Source organism: Pseudopipra pipra, chromosome 2 (genome assembly GCF_036250125.1).
Source record: "Pseudopipra pipra isolate bDixPip1 chromosome 2, bDixPip1.hap1, whole genome shotgun sequence".
NCBI lineage: Eukaryota > Metazoa > Chordata > Aves > Passeriformes > Pipridae > Pseudopipra > Pseudopipra pipra.
This window is the reverse complement of record NC_087550.1, coordinates 79411119-79437009: the sequence shown is the minus strand read 5'-3', so window position 1 is coordinate 79437009 and position 25891 is coordinate 79411119. Positions and strand designations below refer to the sequence as shown.

General features: G+C 47.6%; 1 long non-coding RNA gene across 2 annotated transcripts in view; it reads left to right on the top strand.

Annotated features, from left to right (window-relative positions):
* Positions 1–1968: 1968 nt before the first annotated feature.
* The window catches only part of LOC135409916 (uncharacterized), a 92182-nt gene continuing 68259 nt past the window's right edge, over positions 1969–25891 (top strand). For both annotated transcript variants that reach the window (XR_010428421.1, XR_010428422.1), the window contains exon 1: positions 1969–2103. This is a non-coding gene — a long non-coding RNA (uncharacterized LOC135409916). The remainder of the gene's footprint in view (positions 2104–25891) is intronic.

Genomic DNA, 25891 nt, shown 5'->3' with positions numbered 1-25891 from the left:
TGTTCAGCCTCAGACAGGCACCCATCTAGCAGGAGAGAAAAGGGATAGTCCATAACACAATGTGCTTTTTGTGTCCGACTCTGTCACAAGGATTTCGTTGTTTGCTTTAGAGGCTGCGCCTGTTATACTTTCTTGAAAGTGCTTGTGTTAAACAAGAGTTATAAGTCATCCAAAACAACAAACATTTTGATTTTCTTTGCCTAAAGGGTTTTCCCTGGCCATGGGCACCGTGAAAAAATAATGTACTTGCTGAGAAAGGAGCACCAGTAGTAGCATTACAAGCACAGTGCATTAAATATTGAATGACACGAGGAAAAAAAAAGAACTTGTCGAGGGGCACTCAGCCTTAAAGTCTTTCTTCAACTTTGTCTTCAGTGCCTGTTGGACTATTTAAGATGGTGTTAATTAAGGGCTGCATCTGATTCCACTAGCCCCCAGCTTTGTCTCTTTGCAGCGTTCCCGTCAATAGCCCCTCTCAACTGCGGGCTTTCCCCACACGTTGGTTTAGTGGTGCATGTGTCACTTCTTATTTCGAGGCTGAAGAGAAACCCGGATCGTGCATTAAGGGCAAAGGGGAGATAGTAATCAAGCAGTATTGTCGGGTTGGGGTGGGGAGGCGCGGTGGGGCAGGGGCAGGAGGAGGAGGATGTGCGGCCAGGGCTGGAGCAGGGCAGCAGGGAGCAGAGCGGGGGCACGGCGCCGGGGTGAAAGCCTGTTTGCACATTGCCAACAGCCTGTTTGGCAAACAAGACGCTGGCGAGCTTAATTTGTTTCGAATTAGTCGTTTTCCACGAAAAAAAAAAGAAGAAAAAAGAGAAAAGAAAGTAAAACCACGCGTCAAACAGCCCTCTTCAAAATCCTGCAAGCGAACAGGAGGAACCGCCTCGAGTCCCGCGGCAGCCCCGTGTGCGAGCCCATGTATGCCTGCGTGGGGAGCCGTGGCAAGTGCCTGTGCACCTTCCTGGCTGTACCCCGGTCGCATGCAGGCAGATGCTGCCGCTTCTCTTGGCGGGCCCCCTAAACGCGTTCGTCCCCCTGTGTGGGACAGCCCCGAGTGTGCGCTGGGCAGCGGGGTGGGAGATGGCAGAGCCCCCGGCAGCCATGGGAGTGGGGGGGGACACAGGCTTGGGAACATCCGTCGGGGCGCCTCACCCTGCATTTATCTTCTCGCACTTAGAGACTCGCCGCTCCCCTCTCTGCCGGGAGGACTGAGCCACCTCGCATTTCGAGGAGAAGCTGTTCCTGGGCCCAATCCCTGCGCCCGGGCCGTCGTGGGCGCAGCTCGAACCGCGGTGGAGCGGCTCGCCCCTCCCTCCCCGGAAACACTGGAGGTAGAGAGGGGCTCTGCCCGTGGGGGGTATCGCCTCCGCGCTCCGCAAATACCAACAGCGGGGGCGAAAATTGGGGGGCGGCTCCGCTTTTCTCCCCGACTCCTTTGCAACCTGCCAAACGTACCGGGCGTTAAAAGCAAGGAGGCGCAGAGGAATCCTTCGGAGGTGTGGAGGGGCGTGTGCCCCCGTTCCCTCTGGGGTCAGCGGGGACCCACTGCCCCCATAGTGCACTCAGAGCTGAGGTCGTGTTAGGGGCCCCCTTAATTGGAGGCGGCGGGGGGGGAAATGGGTCACTTCGGCTCTGCCCTGCCCGAGGGGCGAGGAGGGGAAAGTTAAACGTGGAGCTAGGAAACCCAATAGCCGGATTTTGTTCGTCTTCTTCTACTTTTTTTTTTTTTTTTTAATCTCTATGTTCCCCCTCTCCTCCTCCTCTTCCTTTCACTCGGCAAGCCCGTCTAAAGCGTTCCAAATGGCCTTTCAAACAAGAAAACCCTTGAAGGACAAATGGGCACACATCCCCCTCCAGGCACCTTGCCAAAATCTCCCAAGCACCCTACCTGGCATCCTAGCCTAAGTTTCTTCAAGAAGTGTGTGTGTGTCTGAATATGCGGGGGGGGGGGGTGTGGAGGTTCGGGGCCGGGGGGGTGGAATTACAGCCGTCCTGTAGTGGTAGACACAAGTTCAGAGCTCCACTTCCCCCCTCTTTAATTAGGCTGGGGAGAGCCGCGGAGGCGCCTGGTTGAGGTGCAAGCGAGGCGGCCGGGACGAGCGAGTGAGTACCCAGCGCAGCCCCGACGGGACGGGGATGGGCGCCGGGGGGGAGCCGCGCCGGGGGCCTCCGGACTGAGAGGAGAGGGGGCGAGCAGCCGCCCCCCGGGGAAGGGATGCGGGAGGGGGGGGGGGATTGAGGGTGGGAGCAGTGGGCCGGTGGTGTGCCTGGGGGACTCGCCTCCCCAAACTTGCGGTGCGAGTCCGGGGAGGCCAGTGCCGGTGCTGCAAAAGTCAGCCCGACCCAGCTGTGACTTCACCTATTAGCCCCGATGTCTTTCCGAGGAGATTGGCGGAGTTAAACATCCCACAATGGGCGCTCTGGGGCGTCTCCAGCCTGACCTCTACCCTGTTTTAATAGTTTCATAGGAACTTCATTAAATCAATTACTTAGTGAGCACATCATCATTTATTTGTAATTAGCACTGAAGAGCTTGATTTTTGCAGCAGCCCACAGCCCGGTTCCCAGCGGGGTTGGCCATGTACTACAAGCACTTTTGTTTGCTGTGTGTGTTGACTCGTGGTATTATTCGGCCGCCACAATAAAAGTGTAATCTTCACGTCTTAATCTAGCGTTCAGGGGGGAAAGGAAAACAAACATGGCACGGACGAGGCACCGGTTCCCCATCTCCATGCTCCCCCCCGCCCCGGGCTGTCGGCCCCACTGCGCGCAGCCGGGCGCGGTGCGGCGGCGGCTCCCGGGGCGTGCGGCCGGGAGGAGGGACGGGAGGGTGGGACGGAGGCCGGGGCCGAAGGGGGGGAAAGGGAGGAAATGGGTCATCCGCAGCCAGGACAAAAGGGAGCAGCGCGGTGCCTTGAAGGGCATGAAATAAGGGCTGCAGCTGCGAATCGGCTGCCCGCGGCCCGGCAGAGCGTGGGCGTGTGTGTCAGGGGGGAACCAGCGGGCCTCAGCGCTGGGGGGGACAGCGAGGCGGCTTTCGTTTTGGGGACTGCGGGGCAGGAAAGGGATGGGTAGGGGCAGGGAAGGCCTCCTCGGACGTGGAGTGGACGTGACCGTTGTTGGGGAGGGTGAGGAATAGCGGGGAGAGAAGCATAACCACGTAACCAGCCAGGCCTCCTCGCTTCTCCCGCAGCCAGCATCTTGCCATCGCGGCTCCCACGGGGAGGCGGCTCCACGCGTGGGGCGCCCCACGGCCGCCCCCAGGCGACAGCCCCTGCCCTTTTCTCCCACCGCAGAGGCTGCCGTAGCCGAATCGCTGTGCATCCCGGCCGGGCCTGCTACGGGGCCCGCCGGCGCGGTGAAGGACAGGGATGCCAAGCGAACCCAAGGGGAGAGGGGCTTTGTAGGCCCCTCCCTCCTCGGGCTGTGTGGCTCCCAGAAAGGCGCCCTCCTGGCGGGCTGGGCTCTGGAGAATGGGGACTGTTTTGGGCTGTCTGTCTGCCGCCCTCTCATTTCCTTCCCGGTGCTAGGCGGGAGGTCGGGGGGGGGGGGGGGAAACTGAAGTCCCGTTAGAGGCGGCAGCACACCCGCAAGCTCACGGGCTTATGCACCCCACCCTTAGCCAGTCACGGGTGAGCACTGGTGCAAGGACCCACGAGTGAAACAAAACGAAGGAGAGCGGGTCATGCTATATGTACCGCTGTACGGAAAGAGTACTGTGTTCGGCCCTGGAGACACCCCGACTTTTGGTCCTCAGGCGCTGCCCACATTTCGGCAGTTCACCTGCAGAGGGGCCCTCTTGCCCCGCTGCCGCCCCGGATCTTCCTCACGGAAACCCGGCGAGGAGAACAAGACGAACAGCCAGTACTTGCCTGGGCCGGCGCCTCCCGGCTGAGGGGGTGGGGATGATCCCTAATTTCCACCCTCGTCGTGGCGAGAGCCCGAGTCCGAGGCAAGGCAAGTGCAGGGGAGGGTGTAGATGTCACTCGCGATGGAGCCGCCCCTCATCGTGCCGTCGGGCATCTCGTCGGGGACTGTGGGTCTCCGTAGGCCCCGACTTGGGCCATGGGGGAGCGAGGCTCGGAGGCCCCCAACAGCAAGGGTCGAAGCGGGGGGGGGGGGTTGGTGGCTTTGGCAGGGCAGAGGCCGCCGTGCAGGACCGCCGGGGCGGCTGCGACGCCGTTCGCATACGGGTGATAAACAGGCGGGGAGGCAAGGGGGGCGGAAAAAACCCTCGCGAAAACACTGCTCGGGATTCGTGCAAGTGCTGGGGGTTTCAGGAGGTTCCCAAAGTCACACACATAGCATGGAAAAAACCTCCGAAATACTATATGGGAGTCAGAGGGGACAGAAGTTCTTTACTTGAGCAGAGCAGCCGGCACGAGGTGTGATTTTAATTGCTACGCATTTTTAATGTTAGAGTACATCGAACATATCCAATCTCTTCTGTCCGAAAACGGCCACCCGAGAAGCCGAGAGCGGCGGGTTTGTCGCCGGGGTTGGGATAAATGGGAGTTCCCCGAGATGGCACCGGGGAGGCGGTGAGCGAGGCTGCGCGGTCGCGGAGGTTGCGCGGCTGCCGAGAGCGCTCCCAGCGCGGTACCTTTCTTCTTGCCAAGCAGGAGACAGGGACAGAGCCCAAACAATACAAAGGCATTTTCTGGGGGAAGGAAACCTGTGTCGTCGTCATCCCCTCCCCATCCGCAAATCCCCGGGGCAACTTCGTCCCGGAGGAGTGCTCACGGAGAGTCGCGGGAACTGGCACATACTGCGGGGGGGCTATTTTTAGGGCGTGGGGCTGGGAGTGGTGGGGCAACCCTGGGCTTTGCAGAGCGGGAGAGGTGCAGGTGGAGAAAGCAGCGCAGGCTGCTGCCGGGGGAGTCAGCACGTCTGATCCGCGGATGACACGAGTTGCTCGTGGGTGGAGGGAGAAAGAAAGAAGGACCGCCCGCCATCCACTCTCCCCCTCCAACCCAGAGCCTGAATTCGCTGGACAGGCGCCGTGGTGCGCGCTCCCGCTGTGCGCGGATCCGAGGAACGTAGGTAGCCTGCAGCAGAGGCACCTGCCCGTGGCCAGGAGCGGGTCCTGCCCGCGGCCGCGGCCGTGGCCGTGAGTTTTATGGAACAGGGAGCAGCCCGGACGTGTTTTAAATTCTAAGCTCTCTTTGGGGGGGTGGGAGGTGCTACCTCTGCGCCGTGCCGAGGCCGCATGGGGAGGGTTGTCCCGGGGGGAGCCCGGCCCCACGCGGAGTCATGGACACTGCCCGTGGCGGGCGACTCAGCGCTCCCCGGTCCCCGGCTCCCGCTGCTCCATGGCTCGTCCTGCCTGGCCTGCCCCACTTGTGCCTACTTATGCTTGTCCGTCCTGCCCGTGCCTGCCCTTTCTGTCCGTCCTGCTTGGTCCTGTTTGTTCTGCCCGTCCATGCCTTGCCCAGCTCGCACCTCCCCGGTGTGCCCCCCGGACTAGCAGTCCTCAGCCTCTGAAGCTGGTGCTTTTCATCGCTGGCAGGCAGCTCATATACAATTATTGGGGGCTGCACCCTCTCGCAGCCAACCCTCTCATCTGCAATAAGGAGGAGGAAAGCTGCCTTCCGTGGAAAATGGGTGAGGAAAGGAGGTTAAACAGGGCAAATCCAGTTAGCGATCCCCTATCTCAAACCTGGAAGTGGCTCCCAGACAGCTACCATCACCAACTTGGATTGCAGATAGTGTTTGAAAGTTGGGGCCATGCTATCAAATATTTTACTCCAGCTGTTTAACATTCCCTTACCCAGTTATTAAACAGAAATGGGAGTAAATTAAAATGGCACGGTAAAATGAAACAAACACCCTCTTCATTCTACTAAGAGACAACACCTAATCAAGGAATATTTTAATTCCACAAGAATGCAGACTCTCCGTGGTGATATAAAACTGCTCTTTTAAAGGTATAGCCAATTACAAACTAACCCAGCTCAGGCCAAGTTTAGGCACATGTCGGTCCCAGTCCCAGCTTGCCAAGGGCCAGGGCAGGCCAAAGAGAGCAGCCTGCTGCCTTGACTCTACCTCAGCCCAGATACTCTCACGGTGGGGAGCCTCCTTTTGACTTTTATGTTCTCATTTCTTGCAGGACAGGGAGGCTGGTTTGGCCCAGAGCACTTTTTCAGATTCCAGGTTTGCTGGTGGCAAGCCAGGGCAGCACCAGACACTGGCTTCAACAGCAGTGCCAAAGTGTGCCTAACTGTCGGGGATAGTCCTTGATCCTTTTCCCCCTCTTCTCTAGCACAGAAAAGAAAGAAAGCTTCCCTTGAAACTGTTGATAATGCACTTCCTGGGAACCTTGGATTATTTTATGCTGTACCATTGCCTGGCCTAGGGCTCAGGACAATCTGCCCAAGATTTTTTCAACGTTTACTTCATCAGTACTTAGGTTTCTATTCACTATTTGGAAACGTTCATATGGCAGATGCATTTGCCATGTAGTGCATCCTGCAGGGACTAGAGAAATATAACCCAACGATGAGATTAACCTGCCCCAATCACTGGGAGCATAGCTGTTGGGTTTGATGCTTGCAGGTGGCACCTGGGATCTTCCCAGGGGTATGAGCCTGCTGGGTAGTGCTTGGAGAGAAAGCTTTGGGCTGGGTGCATGCAATCTTGCACCAGACTGCTCTTAAATAGAAAACAGGGAAAATGGGAAGATCTTTAGCCCAAATACAAAAATGAACTGTGGGCATTGAGCTCTTCCAATGGGGCAGCAAAGCCGGTGAGTAGCCCCGGTTCCCCAAGATGGTAATGAGCTGGCAAGCTAAGGATTTAGAAGCACTTTATAGCCGTGTAAATAGAGCTATTCATTGTTTTGTAAGGTACGATAAAGCAGGAGTCTATCTGCCTCTTGGCTGCTCCAGTTCCGCTTTGTGTTCTCCCCAAACAGAGACTATTTCTGCAATTGCAACTAAAACCCCTCTAGACACAGATAACACATACATGTACACACACCTGGTTCCCAGCCCTCCCTTCCATGCAGGCACTGATCTCACCCAAATACCCTCAGATCATGTTCATTAGGAGAGTAAAATCCACAGGGATTTTTCCAGGATATAGGGGAAAGAAAAACAACCTTGAAAGGAAGGCGATACTGCTGGCATTCAGCCGCCTTCTCCCCTGAGCTCTCCAAGGACACAGTCAACCCCTTACCACTGTGCAGAGCATAGGGCACAGAGTGACAGCAAGATCCCCTTTAATGGCAGATGTGGCTTTATGTGAGTGTCCTGTTTTGTAGTGTTTGCTTTATTTTTATTACCTTGCCACAAAAAAGCAGAGACCCAGCTTTCATAGGGATCAAGGCATTGCTCCCTCCCTTTCTCAGTTGCATATCTGTTGAGGAACTAAGAATTTTACAAAACCCATTTATTATATCGAAATCAAAATAAAAGTGTCAGTGCGGAGGCTTTTGTTTTAAAAAAATTGTTCTTAGTGTCAGAAAAGATAGAGCCAAATCATGGTCAAGTCTATCTTACCTGCTGCCCTGCCAGAAACATAACTTGCAGCTTTCACTCTCCCCAAAGCACCTGTGAGTCTGATAAGCTGTTAGGGACAGGGGTGGAGAGGAACATGTGTCCCATCCTCTGGCTGGGCAGCTCGTCAGCCCAGATGTGGGACTGGAAAGGGTGGTGCTGAAATGAATGTGCAGAGAGCCTGTGCTGGTCCCCAGGAGAGAGGGACATTCACATTTTGTATACCGCCTCTGTCTGCTCCTTCGAGGAGGGCCACCTTCACCTCCTGGGAAAAGGATCCCACCCTCTACCTTTGCACTACCTGGGCAGCTCCTATGCTCTGACACGACACACCACCTTCCAGCTCAGGATTCCCCATGGCAACATCGAACTTCTGATTCATGGAGGGCAGTAGTACCATTTTCTGTGCTAGCATGGGGCCCAGATGCTCCCCAATGACAAAAGGGATGGATACGTGAACTGCTGGTGACATGGATGTGCAGGCTTGTCCGTGGCTGCCAGCTCTGGGAGTGAGTGTAGATCAGTGCTGGCAGAAGGTGCTTGATTGATGGCTGGGAGCTACGGGGGACTATGGTAGATGTGTCGTGCCAGCTTCTGTGTACCAGTCCAGAAAACCAGGGATTATATCAAAATGGCAGGTTACAACCATGCCTAAATAAAGGTGCTTGCTTACAAGTGCAGTGAACCCAGCCATTTCCCAATGCCAGCACTACACTTGCTTTCCACAGTTGCATCTGTGGCTTGTCTGAGCTCTGCACGTTGGGGAATTTAAAAACAATAATTCGTATTTTTTTCCTTGTTTCTGAATGAACCAGGCTCCTGCAGGGGGAATATTTTTCTGTTCAGGGATATAGCATTCTACTCAAGGCATCTGGAGAACAAAAATGTAAATGTATAAAGCTGTGAAGAGATAATACACGGGAAAATGATTTTTAAAATACAGAGGTAAAACCGGGATTACACTTTTTAAGAAGCAGTTTGTAGACTCTGTGGCAATAAGAATTGGCATGACAAATGTGAAACTTGGCTATCCATATATAGATGCTATCGGGATCCTCCAGCAGCCATTTAAAAAAAAAAAGATTAAGGTCACGACATGATGGTGTGCAAACATTAAAGTGTGCATACATGCACATGCATAAACAGACATATATGTGCACACACACCTTTACAACTGGCACTGTGTGATTATTCCTTTGTTTTCAGGAGGTTTAGAAATTTTGAAGCGCTCTGATAATTTACACTTACCTATAGAGTCTCAGCCATTGGAGTGGCACCTGGTTTATTTCTTGGTGATGTTGATGTCAGTAATTTATTTCAATGACCAGAGGGGACGTGCTATGCATTAATGAATACTTGTGTGCTCTATACATATTCAGATTTTGACTCCTGAGACTGTGCACGTTTAGTTTGCCAAGAGATGCTGCTGTCTCTCCAGCAGGTGTTATTAACTGAGGCAGCATTAAAGTGGCAAACGGGGCACTGGGAGAATATCTCTGATAGCTGAGAAGGGCCAGGAGCAGATCACATACTAAACTTCACTAATGCTGAAATACAGAGGACATTATCTTGGAATGAAAACTTATTTGAAACTCCAGTCTTTGAGTGAGGAGTTCATAATGGGATCTATTACATTTCAGAGCCAAAACTATGTTGCCAGGTTATGAGCTTGGAATTCTATCATGGTCCAGTTGCTGCTGCCTAACCCTCTCTTCAGGCACCAGCACTGCATTTTTAAAGGACGGTTTGGGAAATGTGTGGTTTGGGAGGAGCCAGGGATGCCAGGGAAGTCAGTCTGGTTCAAGACTGACTCTTTCTTTTTGTAGCACAGGAGGGAGTGCCGGGCCCACGGCATCATCAGTTCAGAGGAGGTGAGGGAAACACAGACAGAATTACTAACCACATCTCCCTCCATGACAAACTTGTTTGCCTTGTAAGAAGTGAGATGCTTCTTCAAAGCATAAAGGAGAGGGGATAACTGGCAGGTGGGGCTCTGCTTGAGCATGCAGAGATTTTCTCCCCCTTCCCTGAGGTCTATTTTTTGTGGTTGTGGCTGTCTTTGAAAGGCAGTAATGAGGTCGGAAATCTTCACACTCCTTTTGGTGTTGAAGGGTTTCAGAGCTGGATTGATGCTGGATGGCTGGAAAGAGAGAGTCCAAAACAGGAGCGATATTTGGGGCTCATGTAGACAAAGTAATTTTTTTTGTGATATATATGCAAATCATTTGATATATGTGACTACACGGACAGCAAGCAGAGCAGGATCATTACAGGTTTTCCCAAATCTATCCAAGTCTAAATTGTTTTCCTAAATCCCAAGTCTAAACTGTTGCTGAACACCATTGTGCAAACTTGGTTGTTCTTGCTTCTAAAAGGTTATCTTCCTTTGGATCTCTTTGGGATGGTATTAAATTTTAATCGACAATATAGATTTCTAACTCAGCTAATCCTAAGGGTGCCCTTAAGACAAATCAACATGGCATTGGTAGGAAGAAATAATTCCCTTAGTGAAAGCTGGAAGGTATTTTTTGTCTGTCTTGTGTCAGAGAAATAAAAATCTTCCCCCAAATCTCTTCCAAGAGACACGGTCAATGCACGGGGCTGAGAGCTGGGACACATAACCACTAATCCCAGCTCTGACAGACCTCCTTGGCGGCAAATCTCCCCAGCCTCCCTTTCAACACCTGTAAAATGCAGATAATGAGAACGACAGCCCCCCCTCCTCGAGTTCGAGGCGTTCGCTAACATGTGCCGAGCTGCTGGAAGCTGGTCTCACAGGCGTGCCTGTGTACAACCAGCTAGCCCTGATCTACGCGCTGGTATTTTGTTGCCATTTGGTTGGCATGGATATCCCACAACAGCACAGTGCTCCAGACGATCATGGGCAGGCATGTAGCAGTCATCCTTTGTTTTCTTTAAACGATTTCCAGCACCAAATAACATGTCTTTTTCTGGAGCTGCAGGCAAACCATTTGGCCTCCTGGCAAACAGCTTTCCTAGTCCTCATGAGCCCACTGCCCTTTGCTGGGTAGGCTCACATTGTGTTTTCTACCCCTTTCTCTCAAAATGTTTCTTTTGCAGAGGGGAGGGGGAGAGGGTGTGCTCTTGTTTTATTTCATTTTTCGAGCCTCAGAGCTGGCAGAAAATACCTCTGAATAAGCATGGCTGGCATAGAGCAAAGGCCATGGGGGGATGAACATGAGCCAGCAGTGTGCCCAGGTGGCCAAGAAGGCCAGTGGCATCCTGGTCTGTATCAGGAACAGCGTGGCCAACAGGTCCAAGGAAGCGATTCTTCCCCTGTACTCAGTGCTGGTGAGGGCACACCTCAAATACTGTGTCCAGTTCTGGGCCCCTCAGTTCAGGAAGGATATTGAGGTCCTGGAGCAGGTCCAGAGGAGAGCAACAGTGCTGGTGAAAGGACTTGACCACAAGTCCTATGAGGAGAGGCTGAGGGAGCTGGGGTTGTTCAACCTGGAGAAGAGGAGGCTTAGGGGAGACCTCATCATTCTCTACAACTACCTGAAAGGAGGTTGTAGCCAGGTGGGGGTTGGTCTCTTTTCCCAGGCAACTATCAGCAAGACAAGAGGGCATGGTCTCAAGTTGTGCCAGGGGAGGTTTAGGTTAGATATTAGAAAGAATTTCTTTACAGAGAGGGTAATCAGACATTGGAATGGGCTGCCCGGGGAAGTTGTGGATTCTCCATCCCTGGAGGTTTTTAAGAAGAGACTGGATGTGGCACTCAGTGCCATGGTCTAGCAACCGCAGCGGTAGTGGATCAAGGGTTGGACTTGATGATCTCGGAGGTCCCTTCCAACCCAGCTGATTCCTGGCTGCATGGGCTGTAAACTCGTGATTAAGGTTGGTTTTAAGGGGGTTCTTCGTAAAGCACCCAACAGACCCCAGCATGAAGCGACAAGAGGTCTTGGAAATGCCAAAACAGCGCTCTAAGTGCATTTTTTTGTCCTAGGAGAGATTTTTAAAAAACTCTTCTATATTGACACACTGTCAAGGAGTGAACAGGAGAAATATTTCTGATTTTCAGGCTGAAACATAGTGAAACAACTCGTGCTATGACTGTAATAAAGGTGAAAAGAGACAAGGGAAAACAAGCACTTGCTCAGCTCTTGCCTCCACACTTTCTGCAGTATGTCTGTGACCTGAGCAAGCTGCTACCTCTGCTGCACAGCTGCCACCACAGTGGCCTGCAGTGTCATGGGGAAATTGTCCAGATGCAACCAAGGCCACCAGCCCGGACGCACAGTACAACCTGTGCCGATGCTTAACTCTGTAAAACGCCTAGCAGGGCCACACTGATCACACCAAAAGCCACTCTTCCCATTGCATCAGTAAAGTACTCTTCCCCCCTCTTTTTTTCCCTGAGAAAGCCCTGTCATGGCAGAGAGGGACCAGGCCACACCAGGGACTGGAATTTAAGAGAGCTGAAGCCTACATCCACCTCCTGTCCTGTTACTCCATGTTGGAGATACCACGTTGCATCTGTCCCTCTTTCATTTCTCCTGCTTTTTAGATCAGGCTTGTTCGTGTACCTTAAGTAGAACCAAGGGGACTTCCAATTCACTGTGGTAGTAGTAGTAGCAGTAGTAGTAAAAATAGTAATTATAATTATATTAAGAAATTGGGCTGTAGCCAAAACAAAATCCCTTTTCACACATTCCTACTTAGATATAATCCATAAAACTGCATTTTTATGTCAACACATTGGCAATGCTATAACCCAGGGGCTGGAATAGGCAAAGGCATAGCTATATGCATATTTATTTTATATCAGCTCATTTTTACACTAGTGTGTGCATAATTGCATGGCATGTAAGAATTTATTCTCCTGTGTTCACTGGGATATCCATTCATAGCAGTGTGCCATTTACACAGCAAATGTTAAATGACTTTAGCTTGTTATTCTGTGTGGTACACAGGTAGCCTAACCTTTTTTGATCAGCTGCAAGCTGGTCTAACTCTTTTATGGCACCAGAAAGGATCACCAGGCTTATAATTTCACAGAAGCAGGGAATTGGCTCTTGCCACTTGTAGCTTCAAAAAAGAAAAAAAATAAAATTAAGACTAATTGCATGAGGTGCTACCACTTCCCTCCTCTGATGTGGCATCTCCCATAGCAGCAGATTGTATCGCTGGCTCATCCAACCCTGGAGTCAGGCGGTTGTCAAGAACTGACTTTTTCCCCTCTGGTATTTTGGCTCTAGGTCTCCAGGTTGGAGGTCACAGTCTTCAGCACCTGCTAATAATTTTTTAACAGATGATAGAAAGGAAAATTTCCAAATACAGCAGATACAATCTGCTGTAGCCTGGCTCAAGCGTGGACCACAGGGTTCACTTGCCCTAGAGATGGGGAGCTAATGATGTCCATTGTTTTAGCAATTATGTTGTCTTTCTTGAAGATGATGGTCAATGCAGCACCTTTGCTGCAGAGGGGAAGTAGGCTGCGTGTAAGCTCTCCTCTTTCTACTCTGACAGCTCCCAGCTCCACCACCACTACGGGTGGGAGAATCCACACTACCAAGAATTATAATTTGCATTATTTCAAACAAGCTTTTATTTAAAATCCAAAGAAAACATTTGGTTTTGCAGGTTCAAATTGTAGCACCACCATGGTAAGAATTCAGATGCTCTGTTCCTCACAGAGTTCATGTCTAAAACAAGTCTTGACATAAAACCTCACTTGAACATTTCTGGCAGCTCTCTGTCTCGTGACTTCCACCACCCTTTGCTAAGCAAGTCCCCTGCCCCCTTCCCTCTGTTTTTCTTGTGATAGTATGTGTATTTTAATCCAATATAACTATTTGTTCTCATAGCCTTCCCTGGTCAGCAGGAAGTAATGGGACCCCTGAACGGCTCTTTAGAGGCAAGGGAAATAAATAAAAGACAAGGAAATTGAAAGAATAACAAAGAACATACCACCAAGGGCAGGTTTCCCTTAGGCTCAGGAGGCAAATAACATCAGGTGTGGAAGGCTGTAGACGAGACAAAATGTCTCATAAGGTTTTGTCACTCTCTGATGGCACTGGCTACAAATAAATATGCCTTTTTTCTTTCTTCTGAGTCCTAAGCTGATACAAGGTATAAATGAGGAGAAATGCAGAAGGATCAACATTTGCAGAGTGCATGTTACAGCTGGGGCTTTTGCCACTGCCTTTTCCCAGTAAGTTTGTATATAACTACATATGCACACCATATACATCTATAACATCAGCCAAGTCTCTGCTCTGGTAACAGGTATGGAGGAGGTGCATTGCCTTCCTCCAAGGAGTACTTGTTCATCCTCATCCCAGCCCACAGGTGATGGATACACACACTTTTCTCCTATGTTGCATTCAGAAGTTACCTTTAGGCTCTCTTTCACAAATTAAGTACTTTCTAACATGCCCATCATAGGGTCAGAGCCTAAAGGTGAAATCAGAGTCTAGGTGAATGTTATTCCCCTCTTCTCCCCCTTTATTTTTTTCTGCTTGCAATACTCTTGTCAAATTTAGAAATTATAGTTATTTTCCTGCCAATGTTTTCTGCTTCCATGTGGCAAACATTTCTCTTTCCAGTGGAGCAGAAGCCAACATGGCTGCCTTGAGCATGCATGGGTTTTGTGTATCCTGTCAACACTTTCTGAGACAAAGTGAACAGTCCCAAGATCTGTTCTGTCTCCCTCTAACCCCCTCGTGCATCAACCCTTGGTTTTAGTGCATCGTGCATGAACCTGAGGCAAAGTACTGGGTACTTTTTTCTTGTAAATACGATTTTGAGGACACTGCTTGTTTTATCAGAACTATGAACCCTTTTCTGACTTTTCCCTGTACCTTTTCAAGCCTTGCTATTACTAAAAAATGTGATGTAACACCCAAAGCGCAGACTTCCACATGATTGTATCTGAGTGACTACTCTTAGTTGCTCAAGTTTCGGATAAATGGATCATTTGTCCTAATTGCTCATTGCGTGAACTTTTGATAAGGACTTTGGCCTGTACAAAATACAGACACCTGTTATTGCAAGGTATGAGACTGTGTGATGAGCTGGTGTATCTTGCTGTCCTTTACAGATGGAGGAGGTGAGTGGGTTGTAGAAGTGTACTGGAGGTGTCAATGCATACCATTATTCTTTTTGTTAGGCACCCAGCACACGCACCCTTAGAGATAGGATTCCTGGCTTGGTGGCCATTATCCATCCTGAACTACAATGGTTCTTAAGGAAAACATGAAGCATTAGGGAAAAGAGTTTCAAGACAGGCAGGTTTCTCTTGTCAGTTCATCTTAAATATTTCTGTCAGTTGTTCTTGTTACATTCATATTCTTTCATATAAATACATTTATAAAATGAACAAGTATAGTAGTTGTATGTGCTTGTTAATATATAGGGCTGTGCACTGCTTCTGGAAAAGTCTGTTGTTGTGGATGGATATTATCTTGAAACATGTGTGTCCCTTTGCCATGGAGAAGTCCCTTTGCCATGAGAACTTGGGTAATGAACTGGAGATTAGTTCATGTTTTCCATCATATATCTGCTTATGTCTGTTAAGGGGCTTAATTGGAGTCAGTAACTCTAGGTCCTAAGGAAGTATGTTAGATTGGTTCTCTCTCCTTTTCAAATCAATCTCCCTTTTGATTTCATATTTTGCACTCTGGAGAACAACAAGTATAAAACTGTCCATATACTGTTCCTTCGTCACGTAGTATGAGCATTGCAGCCTCTGCTGAATAGTTTTTAGCTGTTTCTAAGGTTATAGAAAAAACCACCCCCTCTCTGTTTCACATGAATACCTTTAAAAACTAGACCTTAAATATGGTTTGCGTTTTTCAAGTATTGAATCAGGTGGTCATAGGTGGATTTTTGCGTGCTAAGTTAGAACAGATGTAAAATGAAACAAGATTTCAGCTCCTAGCATAGGCTAAGTGCCAACTTCCAAAACCTGTATTTCAGGGTATGTTTTAAGTTTTGCTTCAGTTTTTATGATATCATTGTTTACTGTGTTGTCAACAGATTTGCTTCTGCTATACCTCTGCCCTTATGATACATGTGCTGATGACTGCTTAACTCTTGCCAGAGTGTGTCTCCCATACTGTGAATAAATTGCAGCTTGAAGTTGCCACAGAATCACTGTTTTATTTATTTTGGTGGTGTTATAGTTCTGCCATGATGGACTTTGAGTGTGATTCTGTTACTTTCAGCAAGTCCATGAAAAAATTATGGTGTCTTGTCCTCTATCTGCCACCTATACATCAAAGAATGTGATTTGACATATAGCTAGTCCAAGAGTTGCCAAAGATGTATGCCAGTTGGGACAAGACCAAAATGATGATGAAAAATAGCCATGATCACTCAGGGCAGAATGTGCCCTTACAACTTCATTCAATTAAATCCAGTAATGCCTCCAAAAGTGACTGTTGCTTCATGCCTTCCCTCTTCTTTTGGGACTGCTTTTTTCTGTCACTGCATTAGACACCATAACAGAGCCATGGTACTGAGAATTGCAAAGATTTGTTCTGTGGCAGACTGGAGTCTTTGATCTGTGGCACTGAAGCTTTCTGTCATCCATATGCTGGCAGGGCAGGGACAGAGGTGAGTTTGGAGACTGGCAGCCAGTGGGTGTAGCATGAAGACAAAGGCTGGGACTGGTGTCAATGATCTAAGAGCTTTTGTTTTCACAGCACCTTTCAGGGAAAGGATGGGGCAATATATGGAATGAAAGGATGGCAAAGACCAGACAGTACGGACATCTCTTCTAGACCTCTCAGCAAACAGTGTGGGACATGCATCTTGGCAGCTATTTGGAGCCAAGAAGCTCAGAGAAGTCCACCAAGAGACAAGGGACAGGAATGGATGCAAGACATCCTTGCACTCTGACAGAAGCCAGGTGGTCATTTCTGCAGTCCTTACTCAAGCCAGGCTCTCCTTGGACCAGCGAGACTTTGGTCCCTGTACGGACTACAGATTTTGGGCTCTGTGGTGGCAGGTTTCTGCAAAAAACTGGTGCTGCAAGGCCATTGCTCGGGGCTTCACCAGGAGAGAGCGAGCACAGGAGGAAGGGATGTTTCCGAATGAGAAATAGCTGCGTTTTTTTAAATGAGTGATTTGTTGGCTTCAGGCAAATGGCAGAAGGTTTTGCTGAAAAGGCTTCTTTATGGGATTGTGGTTTTGCTTGGGGTAGCTGAAAGAAGTCTGTAAACCCCAGGAGCTCAAGGAGTTTGACAGGTTTGACAGGCCTTCCTGCTACTTATGAACAGGAGGCTGGAGCAAGTGTTCCTGAGATCACCCCCCTGTTTTCCATCAAAGCATGCTGTCAAGTCAGAGGAAGAGAGAAACTGTTTTCTTCCCCCATTTTATTTTCTTATATAAAGATAATCTTAGAAACCTTAATTCTGGATCTTTTAAACATTGTATTATCTGGGCTTCCCCTCAATACAAAATTCCTGTCAACCTTTTTAGGCTTTGGATTAGACCCTTCCACAGAGCTTTGAGCACATTAAAATCATTACAGCAATAATCATTAGTGACAAAGGGGAGTCACACCAAAGACTGGTGTACATCACCTCTGAAAAACATGCCAGCTCTAAAGAGCCATACTCTCACCTGCACCACATTACCACTGTCATCTTTTGTGTCCACTTACCCTACCATGCTTCGTGTGCTGCCCTGTCCACAAGTGAGAAAATGATGAAAATTATAAAAATGATGAATGACAATAATTAAGGTAATGAAAATGAAAACAACTGTAGAGCTATATCTGTGTCATGTGTAATGATAGGGCTGCAGCTTCTGGTGCTGACAGGGAGAAAAGCCCTCTTGACTCTCCCTGGGTCAACCTATGCCTACACACTACCCCGACTCAGTAAAGGGAGTGAGTGCTTCTAATTAAATCACATACACCCTGAATGTGCAAAGCAAAGGGCTTGGATTTCTGCTGTAACAGGAGTAGCTGCTGCTGCAATACTTAAACCATCGCTGGTCAGAGAGCTGTTGCAGTGCTTGAGCTGGGGGTCACCAGCCTCCAAAAGGAAAGCCTGGAAAGAATCAGTAGTTCATGAAAAATGTACACATAAGGAGGAATTTCCTATTTCTTTGATTGCTGGTAATTTGATTTAAAAGGAAATCCAGTGACAACTTCCCAGGAAATAAATGCTGTATTGTAAATCTCTGTGGTGAAAAGGTGCTTAGCTGAAAATCAACTGAATTCTTCTTACTCTAGTTTCTAATTGTGGCTCAGTTTCTAAACCAGCCCAAAGCTTGGGAAACTGAAATGAGCTCCGATAACATGAACAGAATGCTTAGGGCAGAACAAACCCAAGAGATTAAGTTAAACTTGCCAGCTGAAGCAAGCCTCTGAGCTTTATCAAACATGCAAGCTGAAGAAAACTCTGTAGCCAGCACGTGAGCCTGCTAATATCTTCTGCAAAATCTTCCAGCCACAAGGAGCTCCTCAGACCTGGGTAAGTCTCCTACCTTCTGAAGAGAAGGAGCAGCTTAGTTCCAGAGGCTAGTTGGGTAATTTTGTAGTCCTTAGCTCTGGCAGTACCTGACCAGCCCACCTTATCCAGCTGACCCAGCTGGGAGGCTCATGGGCAAGTCACTTTATTCAGCACCAGCTCAAAAAGTAGAAACTACAATATCATAGACAAAGCACCAGAGAAGGCTAGTTGGACTGAAGAAAGAAAAGCAAGCCCTTGGGTGTAAATCCTCTAGCTTCTATTTTCCTCTTTTTTTAAACTTTTTTTTTTAAAATTCTTATTGAGGTCTTTTAATACAAATTATTTCAACCTTTTAATTCTCATACAAAACCGGTTTCTGCTTTTCTGTGCTCACTGCTGTGGTGGACTATGTCCTACCACTCTCAAGTATTTTCATGGAACAAGTATTTCTTCCCCCTTCTGGATAGAGAGTCATGAAACTTTGGAGCTTCTTTCACATCATCTAGACACTTATCTGGTTTCTTCAATTAGGGTAATGACTGTAAGCCCCAAATGACTTTGCTAGAACTATGCAAACACGATAAGAGGTGACTTATGTCCCAGAATGCATCATCTATATAAACAAGACAGGAAATACTAATGTTCCAGCTGTGCAAAGAGGAACCAATGTACAGCAAAATTTAAGAAACATTTCCACGTAGAAAGTGTATGCTAGGAGCAAAAATTCGGTTTGGTACTACCCAGTGCTTTGTCACCTTGTGGTTCTCTCTCTGACTAGTTTTTCTCTCTGTGGAATTAAATGTTACCTTCCAGGTTTGCTCTTTGTAGGTGCAGATCGGGCAGGGGGGCTAGAGGGGTTATCACCACAGTTCATAGATTTCTCGTGGTGAATGTGGACCCAATGATGCTTGTGCTCTGAGTTGCAGCTAGCTCTAGCTGCCAAGCTCTCCCTGTTTGCATAATCAACTGCATCACATCCTGCAAATGAAAACCAGAGCATCCTTCAGATACCTCAGTCATTAAACAGTTGGTTACAACCATATGAAACCCTTCAGGAGCTGTGGGAATTTCCCTATGGCTCCCAGTCTGGGATTTGGGCTGCACCTCCCCCTGTAGTCCTTCCTCACAAAGTATTCCTGCTCTCGTGACTGCCTTTTGCTTCAGTAAGGGACGTCCAACATAGCTTTTCAATTTGAACTCAGCTCCCACTCCACAACTCATTTTTATTTTACTGGGATACCAGTGAAGCTGTAGCTCAGTAACTGATGTTAAGAGGAACTTTTAACACCTCAACAGCAAATGGAGGAGAGTGTTTCCCATTAGTGGCTGAGGAAGTAGTACTCCTGTAGCTTCAGCCTTGAAAGCTAATGAAGCTCAGATTGTGGCCATGGCCTTTGATGTAGAGATGCCTGAGGTCAGTGTAGCTTTCAGAGGTGCCAGTGCTATGCTGTGTCACTGTGTTCATTTGGGCGAGGGCCCAATAACTCTAATCCTGTAATCATGTTTCTGTAAGCAACAGCATTTATGGTGCAGATAGTGGGGAATAGCTGCAGTGGTAATTAAATCAGGGATATACTATAGAGGAAAAGCTAATCCAACCCTGTAATATTTCCAGTAGAGCAAGTTACAGCCAACTAAGTCAGTAAATAAGTAGCAAAGTACTGGAATTGGTGGAGGGAGAGACTGTGGGGATAAAAATGTCATGTTTGGCCATCTAATCCATCTCCCTGCCAGGACCCTCATTTTGCTAGGGGAGTGATGTTAACATGCTGGCAAAAGTCAGGAAATTCAAAGCTGTGCCTTGACACTCCATCTTTGTCTCCCACTAATACGTGGGGAGGGGGGGTAAAAGCACCCACTGATGAGTTTGGCACTGCTAGCTTTGAATTTAATTCCTTCTCTTCAGCTGTTTCACAACCTCGGGCCACATAGTATGTATTTTATGTCTTTTAATATAGGCTGTTTTGTCTCCCAAGTACATACAATGGCATATTCAACTCTAATCGGGGGAAAAACACATATTTGAGTAAATATGGTTTGTCCAGGAGATGAGGAGAGCCTCCAACAAGCTGTTCTGCTGTACTAACGAGTATGTGTATAGACATTTGTGTTATTTTATTTTGCACAGTCCTCTCAACTCCATTATAGATAAATCTCTTCCTATGTACATTTTATTAAATCAGATCTCTTTTATACCCTCATTATTTTTAAAAGGAAAAATAAATGGGAGTACTTTGTACCCCTTTTTGACGTGGATATCTCTAACTTTGGTGGGGGTTCTGTATATGAAATTGGTCATGAAGGATCAGCTCTATATATCAAGGAATAATGAAAAACGTTTGTTTATAGAAAGTCTAATGTCAAACTGCAGACTTCAGTTGCGTTACTCACAAATACACACATGCACATATACAAATAAATTAATATTTTGTATTCATATATATATGTATAGAAATACACACACACGAATATATTTCCTTTAGCTCAGTGCCTGAAAGTTCAGTTGTGGGCATCCTGATTTTGATATATTATTTGTAAACAGAAGGCCAGGGGACTGGAGTATTTCCTTGACTTCAATGGATGATGGGGCCTCAAGCTGTGAACTCAGATTGGGACCTCTAAGTATCCTGCTGCTACCTAACAGCTTGCTGAAAAATGACATAATTTGTGACATCAGCAATATGCTACTTTAATAGAGGTTTATAAAATGGCTTCCACCCTTGTGTGTCAGGACAAAACCAACTATACTTACTAAATCTGAGGTTGTCCCCTCACACACCTTGCATCCTTTGTACTTTTTAGGCGTACATGGCTATAAAGTCTCAATATCTGAAGAGCGGTAGAAAATCATTTGGTGACATCCGTGCAAGAACTCCCACCCCACCAGTGCCAGAGATGATGTCACTTTTCAGAAGAACGGTGGCTGCCAGCAGGAGGTTCGGCAATGCAGATTTTAACGTGGAGATTTAATTTCAAATACAGTTCACAGTTTGTATGCGGTTGAAAAACGTTTAATACCTCCTGGATGTTCAGGACACTGTTTTGAATTAAATAAATTTCAGTTTGGACAATGCCTCGTCATTTCAATTGCTGCCTTTAAAGCATTTCACAGCTCTGCAAACAAGATGTTTCATATAATTCTAACAGTAACAGCAAAGAACACACCAATTTAAAAATCACCCAAAATAATTCCAAAAAAATAACTGACAACCTTGGATAACAGGACATTAGTCTGAAATTGATTCAGATATGAGAGTTGTAATGACTTTTGGAAATGCTCCATTCTATAATGCAAGAAGAAAAGAATGATTTGGCGCTTGGAAATGACATTGCCTTTGGGACAAATTTATTTTAAAATAAGATGCAAACTAAACTCCCTCACATTTTAAAGAACATAAACATTGTCAGAACCTGAATGGCAGTAGGAGGAGTGTGCTTTAACTTGAAAGAGTTGATGCTCTGGATTCACTGCTGTGTCACTGATACACGACGTGAAATCAGTACCTGTCAGGAAACTCAGCCTGGCAGTCACAGTTGACCAGTCACACCTTCGGCATCTACTGAGATTTCTGGTTGGAGGGAGGCTTGACACAGTCATGGGAGAGGGGCCTTCACACACAGCTCCTTATAAATGGTAAGGGAAGGTATCTTAAGTGAAGGGGGCTCCGCAAGTGAGTACATAGCGGATGAGGCAGAGTACCTGCCTCTTCAGAAGGCTGTGTCCTGGGTTTTCCAGCCCACCACAATCTGCTCCCTGCGGCAAAGGTGCACTGAGTTAAGAAGAACATTGAAGAAACCAGGGAGGGTCCATGCAAAAATACAGAGACTTCTTTATCTCTGTAAATAATAGTGTTGTAGGTCTTCCTTGGAGAGAGAGAAAGAGAGAGAGAGACAGATAGATAAAGAAAGAAAGAAAGAAAAGAAAGAGAGAAAGAAAGAGAAAAGAAAGAACTTCTTAAAAAATATTTTCAAAGGGTGAAACTGTTAATTGATGTAGATGTTAAGGCAAAAAAAGTTAGGAAAGTAAGTTTCCTATTCTTCCCTTTTTAATTTTATAAGATTCCTCTTTCTCCTCTGTTTTTTGTTGCATCTCTGTACATTTTATAGCATTAAAAATTTTTTATAGCATAGACTATAAAAGACCTCAGGGTGCACCTAGTCCACTCTTTCATGAAGACCCTGTAGCAGATACTTGCCTAGCCTGCTCTTAAAGTAATCTCATCCCTTTCCTTTAGTGACTCATCTCAGTGTGCATCTAATCTTCAATTAGATTATTTTTTTTTTGTTTTACAAATAGTGAAGATGTTCACACTTTCCTTTGCTGCAATTTAAACATTATTTCAGCCTATCCTTATGCCTATGGATGCTGAGAGCAAGTGATGAATCCACTGTGGAGCATGGGAGAATAGCCACGCATCTATCTTCTCCATCCCCATCCCTCAGCCATTTCTCAGCCACTCTCCAGCAGTATTTCTCCATCTCTTAGGTCACATCTCTGTTAACATTTGTTTTGAAAGTTATGGTCCATGCCCATCTACTTCTTACTTGTAGTTGGTTCTTTGTTCAGGTTGGTAACTGTATGCACCAGAGGAGAAGCAGCATAAGGGCTTCCACAGACAGCTCCAGAGAAAGGTCACTTTAGATGATTTTTTACCATGGGGAGAAATGGTTTATCACATGTTCTAGAACTGAATGGAAGCATGCATGGAAGGGGAGCTGCAAAGGCAGAACTGAGTGGGTTCTGCCAGCTCCTCTTCAAATGCCATCAGGAGCCTCAGGGATGCAAAGAGGAGCACAGCACACTGAACCCACAGTGCAGTTGGTGGACTTCAGCCCTGTGTTTACTTCTGGGACAACTGACATGAAATATGGTGTAGAAGCAAAAAACCAATTTCTGCTTTTGTCCGTAACAGTACTTATAACTAACCTCAGATCTCTGCTGATTTCTTCTTTGGTTTTATGCACATTGACCGTATCAGGAGGGAAAGCCGTGGCTTCTCTTTTCATACTTGGTTCTCACATAAAATAATGGGGGGAGGGGAAGACGGAGGGGAAGATGCAGCTGCAAAAACAGTCAGTGAAAGATAAAAATCCGTATTGTTTTGTTATAGTTTTTGGTGTCCTTCTACTTCTGGGCACAGAAAAGGCCTCCTCCTGCTCAGATTCAATACGCAGGGGAGCCTTGAGGCTCAGACTCCCTTCCTACTTTCCCTAAGCCTTGCTGTCAATTGTGCTTTTGTTCACAGGAAAAAAAATTAGCCCAACGCATGCTAATTTATAGCCAGGGAAGCAATTAAAAAAAGTTTATTATCCTTTATTATCCTTTCCCCCCTGGCTCTCAAATGGAGTGTTGCAGCAGTAGGGTTTTTTGGTAAGCTTGACACAAACTGATGTCAGTGATGAGGGAGCAAGGCCAGGAACCAAGCACAGGTCTTTACATCTCTTCTCCATGTGAAATGGGACAACCTTCCAGTTTTCTCTGTCTGCCTATATTTGGGAGTGTGTATGCTTTAGGAAAATCTAGGTGCAAAGTCACACTTACTTCCTTAGGCTTTGACAGTAAATATGTACTGTACATATTGCTCTCACACACCCACTTTAACAAATGCTAGTTAAATATTGAACAAAGAATTGCCTAATATAGCAACAATGTAGAGACATAGTTACCTTTTATTACTGAACTTACTATGTGCCTTTTTCTGTAAATTAAGGCATATCCTTAAAATTCAACAAAATATTAGACACCAATTAATCCATATAGTGAAGTCAGTTAACCCAGTTTGTCTCTGGATTTTGTAACTCTTTGCAAAACCTTAGAACTGCCTCAATAGAGATTTTGCCATCAGCACAGAACTGGCCTTTTCTTTCAGGAGGAGCTGTTTTTTTCAAAACTGATTATAAAGAAAGCAATAGATGTCTCTACCTACTACATATTTTAAGTGGTCTCTGAGTGAAGTCATGATGTTGAAAGTGCATGAATGCTTTCAAATGAGCAGGTATGCTTTCATATGTACCCCAGAAGCTAGTGTCGAGGTTGAGGCACTGCCTCTGCAGGGTGAGCTCCTTCCTGGGCATCTCGTGGGCAAGAGACCATAGCCCTTCCCTGAACTCCCACCAAGTACCACAGACCTGGGGGACCTTCTCTCAGTAGTTCGAAGTAAAACACAGATTCTTCACTGGGGACCCAAGTGCTGATGATTGAAGAGGGTGGAAGTGATTTTGTTCCCCAGCCTGTGCTCTCACACAGCAACACTAGCGATGTGACCAGGCAGCCCTTGCACATCCACTGCCACTGGTTTCTCCTTCACTTACAAGTGTTTAATTCTGTGTTATACAAGCATAGACCTCTTGGTGACAAATCTGGAGGCAAGTCTGTCAGTGATGGTCAGATTTGCAGTGATATGTGCACTGCTGACTGAGCTGCATTTTTACACAGGACAGAACATGCAGAGTTAACATGCAGCATTTCCAGTGGCATCCCATAGAGTACCAGACCTGCAAAAACTCTACTATGTATTAGGGACTACTGCAAAAGCAAGCCAGGAATTAAAATACTTATCAGGAAGACTACACCAGGTCTTCCCAGCATGACGGTCTGCCATAAATTCTAGGCTTTTGCAGGCATTTCTCACACAGAGACAAGGCTTTTTACCTTCAGCAAGCTTCACTTCAGAAAATTCTAAACTGGTATGTGTGCTTGATAGCACAGCTTTAATAACATTAACAGCACTAGAAGAAGTAGGAATAAAATTCTAAACATAAGACACAAAGCTACATGGAACCAGACTTTAAACTACAGAGGCCCAAGAAGGTAGCATAAGCATTTATCACTCCTCATTCTCATCAGGATGATCAGCTTCAAATAATGCCAGCAGGCAGTGGGCACCTACAACAGCTTAGGAACAGCACCTCTTGCATTTCTGAAGACATCATTCTGAGCAGCACTTCATGTTATTGGCTTTGCTATCATAGATTGGGAGCTTCAGACTTAATTGGAGAAGCAATAACCCTAAACATAGTGAGGCTGTCTGATCTCTCCCCTGCTTGCAGTGTGGGCACATGTAGGACATTTCTGCTCTGCATTCCATTGCCTGCATCCCAATGTGAGGAGAAAAGACCCCATTCTGTTCCCAGTGAGGGACATCCAGTCCTGGGAGCCGAATGGAGTTTTGGGGTGCACCAAGAGGACAAGAAGACCGAGTGGGGACTGTGAGGGGAGGGAATGTGTGATGGAAATAGAGGGCACTAATTTCTTCACTGTCCCTTGCAGGCACCATTGGTGCCAGCATGGTGTGTGTGTACCACTCTGCAGCTGGCCTTTTCATGGGCACCCTGATTGAAGGGGTGTTGTGGGCATGACAGTGGTTGGAGGAGACCATTCTGGTGGCAGAGTAATGAGTGTCATTGAAGGACCTCATTCTTCTTCCTCCTTCCCTCCCCCTCCCCTTGCTTCCTTCCCTTTCTCCTTGGTGTCCAGGGCTCCTGGCAGAAGCCCAGGAAGGCGTGGGGCTGTCTTGATCCCTGCGGGGCCAGGGACCGCCCTCCACCCATCCATCCATCCCCACCCACCGGTGTCGCGGCTGCATCCCGGCGGTCCCGCGGCAGTGCGGAGCGCTGCAGGGGTCTCACTTCTGCCGCCCCGGGCGCTGCTGGCAGCTTCTCGACCCTGGGTGGGGAGGACACCCCTCCCGTCTTCGGGCACCTCGTGCAAATGCCAGCACTCCGAACCGACCCGCAGCCACCCCCCCGCCCCGCCCCGCCTCGCCGGGCGCTGCTCCCCGGGGCTGCCCTCCGCGGGATGCGCGGCTCCCCAGCCCCAGCAACGGGGAAAGATAGCAAATAGTATACTTGCCCGTACGGGCTTTTATTCCCTTCTTCCCACTTTTTTATCTTTAAAATAGTCGTTGTAAACTAGCCCTGTCTCGGGGCTTTGCCATGATCTGAACTTGAGGGAGGTGAAAGTGGCAG